The sequence below is a fragment of the Helianthus annuus genome, chromosome 2 (assembly GCF_002127325.2).
Source record: "Helianthus annuus cultivar XRQ/B chromosome 2, HanXRQr2.0-SUNRISE, whole genome shotgun sequence".
Taxonomy (NCBI): Eukaryota; Viridiplantae; Streptophyta; class Magnoliopsida; order Asterales; family Asteraceae; genus Helianthus; species Helianthus annuus.
The window spans coordinates 49,181,015-49,187,208 of NC_035434.2; the positions used below are offsets into that span (position 1 = coordinate 49,181,015).

The window sequence follows — 6,194 nt, forward strand, 5'->3', positions numbered from 1 at the left end:
ATTTTAGGGTTTTTGTTCGTTTGAAAACTTCATATTCGTGCGGTACCGTTTTAGTACATCGAATCTTCGCAAACTGGTTTGGTTGTCCAACTGGGAACGGGTAATGTAACGTAACATACCGAGCAAATCCAAGGTGAGTTCATTCCTCTTGAGCATGCGTCCCGGTGGTTGGGACAGTCATTGGGTATCCCTGTGAGGGATCGGTTTTTGGGTAAATCAACTGGGTATTCCGGAGAGGAATACGTCTCATGGGTAAAATCTGTTATGTTGGATAATACACTCGTCCTATCACTCTTAAGTCCCATCTTTTGTTACCGGGGAGGTAACGGGGTATTAGTTGGTAGCGCTACTTAGGTTTGGCATCCTCACACTGTACCGGGGAGGATGGTTGTGAACTAATGACCCAGTCATGCCCAGTGTTTTGATAGGAGCACTTGGGAACGGGCAAAACATAAATCAGGAGCCGTTTTGTATCCGATGTATTATCAACATTATAATCAATGAACTGAACTAAACACTTGGTAACTAACGTTTTCGTAAAACTATGAACTCACCAGCGTTGTCTGATACACATGTGTGCATGCTCGCAGGTTATTGATAGGTGTAGATGTGGAACTTGCTGTCTGGGATGCTGGAGGGGTCATGGGTCGAGAAACATGGAATCACGAGACAAGTCTAATGGCTTATATACATATGGTTTATGAAACACATCACAAATAATTTATGCTTCCGTTGTACATGTTGTATTACATTTAAATGTTTCGTAACAATTCATGTTAATGATTGAAAGTTTTATTTATCATCTTAATCTGATTTCAATGTGATTGGTGGCTAGATCCTGGTACGTCACACACCTCGCGAGGGTTTCCGCATGTGGTATTTTGGGGGTGTGACAAGCGCCGTCACCGGAAGCTAGGCACCAACGAGAAACCAAACCCTAGACCTTAGGGGTTCACACCACTAGATCTACACCGTCTCCCCTGAGCAAGAAAACACTCCGGAAACAGGAATCGGACCACAGGATGCCGTCAAAGGAAGAAAATCTAGATCGGACAAGAGAAGGACAATCGGAACTATGCACCGCAGCGGAAGAAGAACCAGAGCCCGATTCAACCTTGGGGCTCTGATACCATGTCACAAACTTAGATCCAAAATCACAGCACCACTTTATTCAAAGCATCAAACAGTTACAACAAAGCAATCATCCAGTCATCACAGATTGACTGGTGATACAAGAGGTTCAACAAACAAACAGAAATGCTAGAACTCTAAGACTACTCACGTATTTTACTTGTGAGAAAATGAGAAAGACAAAGAACACCAAAATGCAGGAAGAGAGCTTGTGATGCTCGATGATAGGAGCAGCAACCATCAACCCCTTAAAAAGGGGAAACAACCCTAGCAAATAAGCGACAGCTGGAGCCCAAGAGATATAGCTGGAGCCCAAGGAGAGAAGCTCAAGGAGAGGAGCCCAAAGGAGAAGCAGGCCAGCGACACAAAGGAGGGGAGCGGCCCAAAGAGCAAGACCAAGCCAAACCTCACAAAAATAAAGCATGATTTATTAGAACATAGCCAAAATAACAAACAATAATAAGAGCACATTGCACATTTATACTGATATTTCATCACATTATACATATTCATAAATAAATATTCCAAAAAAACAGTCAGTTCATTTTACATATCCGGGCCAAGTTTCAAACGATGAACGGAACAATTATACCCGCTTTTCCAAATAGTAAACTGTAAAAACCTCAAACATGCCAAACCAGTCGACTTGCTTCAATTTGGCCAGTTCAGTAAGTTTCAATAGTTAATGACCACCAGTATGTCAAATATCAAAAAACTGTCAAAAATTTGAAACGACCATATAAGGTCTACAGTTAGTAACCAAACCTCGAGTCAGCACCATAGTCACCGGCCCAGGAAGAAGACCCTCAAGCGAGCCAATAGGGAAATGAACCGTAACAACAAACCGCCCGATATCCTTCACATCACCAACATAAATTGCCAAAGGTCTAGTATGCTTGTGCCCTTTAGTCTCATATATCCTATTAACAACCTCTACATTGCTACACCAACACCTAAACAAAACAACAAACAATCACCATCAAAAGCCAAAAATCACTCACACAGGCAAAACGTCGAACACCTGGTGTGCACCCATAAAACTCAAACAAAAAATAACAAACATACAACATATCACATGCAAATCCATAAAGCTTATCGGTTCTTGCTATAACCTTTCCAGCTCAACTTGTTCATCAACATAAACCTCTGTTGTAGGTCGAATAACTCCAGAAATACTTGACATTTTTCTTATCGATTTACCTACAAGTTGTTGATGAATTCTTGATAATCTAAACTTAGGTACACCTGAAATTATACCAAAAGAAATAAAAAATGGTTGTACACAAAAAGGAGAGTGCAAACATTGAAAGAAAACAAAAAGGGTACCTAGAATATGGTTGTAGCCTACAAAACAGATCCATGTCTATTTATCATTTGACCGATGATTTTATACACCCCAAAAGCTGGTATACTTTGACTTTTGAGGTCAAACAGGGACTTTCTCATCTTAGAAATTGAAAACGCTTTCTTCAAGATTTCAAAAAAATGGCAAGTACATGGATCTATGGAGTAGATGCTACAAATGCCAAAAGTTTTCATTATTATTTGTGAGAAAAGTCGAAAACCTGTAACAATTTTTTAACCAAAAAGCCATAAGTTTAACATATAAAATCAAATTGTATCTTAATTCTTTAGATTCGATGAGAGTTTAAGGACCTTCACAACACTGAGAACATTCCTCCCTTGAGGTCTAAATCCACCAAGAACACTAATAGCTTGAGGGGTCAACCCTACATGCCCCATAACTGCAATCGCACCTTCAACAATGTGTTTTGCAGCTGAAATCCTTGGTGGTGCATCCCCTCTAGCTTGATTGCATCCATTCCACCTTCTTTCAGTACCCTAAATGGTGTATCAATGGCCTGCTCATAAGAAAATTTTCAATATTAACCAATTTTCTTACAAAATACAAGAAAAAAAACACTCAAACTTTAAAGAATAAGTGATTCCAGATTGGTTGACAAACTACAAATGCATTAATGATACCATGATTTTGACTCCAAAAAACTCACACACCAAGATTATTGTGCCCCCTTTAATTTATTTGCAATAAGGCATTGCACCAAATCCTCCGTAAGCAATGACCAATAATCAAACACAAACCCTAATCAATGAATTGCAACACAACAACAACAACAACCAGATAGACGCAATAAAGAAATCAACGATAAATGGAACATCCCCAAATCTGGGAAAGGTACTCATCAGCAAAATCGGCAATAGTCATCAGTTTTGGTTTTTGTTTAATCTACAAAACAACAGGTCTCCGGCATCAAACCAAGTTTAATCCCTGTAAACAAACCAAGGTGTTGTACATGTTCGCTCGTTAAGCTTTTATCGAATAAAATCCTATAAACATCATTGTTATACAGTTATCATTCCTTAATATGTTCATATTCGTCTAAAGGAAATCTTAATATCCAAAGTTGTGCTTTTTGTGCTAAAAGAAGTAAAATTCAAACCACCAAGATCCCAGAAAAGAAAGTAATAATAGTTAATTTATATTACAAACATAAACTATCTTATTTTAGCCTCTAAAACCCTTATCTAACAAATTAAATTGTATACTTATAAACATAAACAAAAGCTATAATTAACAATCACAACACACATTAACGCGGGTAAATCAAGTATCTTAGAAATCAATACGATTGAAGACTAACCATTTTAAGATCTTAATCGGTTGTCTCAGAACTTGAACAAATCGAATGCTTGAAGATTGTTGTTGAAATTTTTCAGGCAGATTGGTGTATAGGGTGTAAAGACTTCCACCATTTAACCCATCATTTTTCCTTCACAATAATGCAACTACACCTTCCGATATCTACCGAAAGAGGTCTATAAACTACAGATCTATAAAAATACACACTTCATTTATTGTTTTCTTGAAATAAAAGATTAGTTTTTAAATAATTAGGGTTCTTAACACACACCTGTCGAAAATTGTAGACCATGAGGGAGCAGGTGCAGATTCGAAATCCGACAATCCCAAATATTTCTAGAATTGCTTTTGCTTGAATAAAGGGGTTCATAAAAGCTTCAACCAATATTCGGGTTGTGATTCAACTACATACAGAGTTGGAACGAAGACGGCTTCCACGACTTATCTTTCAACTGAGACTTCACTTCGGTTTCCATCTCCTAACTTTAAATCATTTGAACCATGATCATGTTCGGGGCACGCTCCTAATAATAGTCAAAAAGTCGATTATTTAATACCTTGGAACATTCCCAATAAAAGTGAATACAGCTTCTGTTAAGTTCTTCCTAGCCAAATCCGCCATGTAACAATGAAGCGAATGAGCAGTTGAAGGAAACAATAAAGTATACTGCCAGCTTTCAATGAATTTCTTACCTCCACATCATGACTCATTTCCTGTATGGCCAAAAGATCTGATAAGCTATCCAAAAGTTGAAATACTCATATAGGACCTGGAATGTCAGTCGACCAGCCCAACATTAAAGTAGACTCAAAAACAAAAACAATGGCTAAACAGAATGACATAAATATGATTCTAGAAAAAAAAAGGTGTAGTCTTGTGGTAAGTTTATTCTACCACTCACCACAATCTTCTTTAGGAATCTAATTCTGATGTAAACTTTTGTAACCATTAAGTTTACACCAGTGAGCACTTGCATAACTTACAAATTAAACAAATTTCATTAACACATTTTCTTTCATGCATAAACACAAACACTTGGTGGGCCTGAAAAGAGGGTCTATGCGCGCGCCTAGTGGAATAACGTTGAAACATGTCTAAAAGACAGATTTTCTTAAAAACTTGCTGGGCCTGAAAAGACAGATTTTCTAAAAAAACTTCAGAACATTGTCTAAAAATTGAAGCTTTGGTAAACCTTTTTGAAACATCTTTTAAGCGCCTAGGTGGAATAACGGTGAAACATGATTACTATTAAGTGAATGCTGACCTAAGTGAAATGAACTTCCATGGAATTTGAAATGGAAGAAAAATGCTAACCTCAGGAGTCAGATTGCCAACATAAACAGTTGTGTGTTGAACATTATTTTTGGAAGCATCTTTATCGATCTTTTGCTGACCATGTTCTACACATGTAATCCAATATCAAAATGGAAATACTAATAGTAACATCCATATGATATTTAAAAAGAATAAGAATGGATATTAAGCTGTAATAAGCTAACATGATATTCCATTCGGGAAATAAACAACACTATTAGTATTACCCTCTGTTTGTCACCTAATCTAGCACCTTTGCTGCCCGGATGCATTAAATTTTCCTACTTCCGGTCCAATTTCCTACAATATAAACTCAAACCAAATTACAAAACATGAAAATTCAAGATATTCATCTTAATAAAAGAAGTAATAAAATAAAAAATCTTTAATAAAGAAGAAAAATCTAATGTCTAATCATTCACATCACTAATTACACTTTGAGAATACTGTTAGAGATACAGAAAAACGAATTATACTTACTATCTTAAAAGGAGGGGTGGGTATAAAGGACTCTTCAGTCAAACATGTATTTCGCTTACTTGTTGGTTCCCAAAATGAAACAAATACAAATCCCCTAGAGCGTGTTTTCTTTCATTGTCCCACATAATAAAGCTGCAGAAACCACTATCTGACCCATCATCCAAAAATACAATTAGTTAAAACATTATATTTTATTTTCATAATATATAAAGTTGGAGAAACTTTTATCTGACCCATCATTCCCAATTTGCTTCCTTCTAACTTAATCTGCAACAGAGATTCAAAATCAAATCGAATTTCAATAAAAAAAACTTAAGATCACAAGCATGCAATCAAGCAGACAATGAAAGAAAATGATTGAAGATAAACATCCAATAATTACGAAACCCTACCTGATCTGAGAAATTGATAATTTAAACATTATTCTCTAGCCCCGATTCAAACACCCACAAACCCTAAAAATGAGACTTGGTTGCGGATCAATGGCGATTGAACAACAAAACTGAAAAACGGTTCCACGGCTTCTATAAAATTTATCAATGATTAACATACTAAACACTGATTAAAAAGAAAGAATCAAAGGATTATCGGATTACATCATTAGAC

At 36.6% G+C, this 6,194-nt stretch overlaps 1 long non-coding RNA gene across 1 annotated transcript; it reads right to left on the reverse strand.

Annotated features, from left to right (window-relative positions):
- Nucleotides 1–2,806: 2,806 nt before the first annotated feature.
- LOC118488813 lies at nt 2,807–5,129 on the reverse strand. The gene is made up of 5 exons (XR_004885324.1): nt 5,109–5,129; nt 4,351–4,507; nt 4,065–4,276; nt 3,795–3,984; nt 2,807–2,993 (listed from the first exon to the last, which is right to left on the reverse strand). It is a non-coding gene; the product is annotated as an uncharacterized LOC118488813 (long non-coding RNA).
- Nucleotides 5,130–6,194: the final 1,065 nt, after the last annotated feature.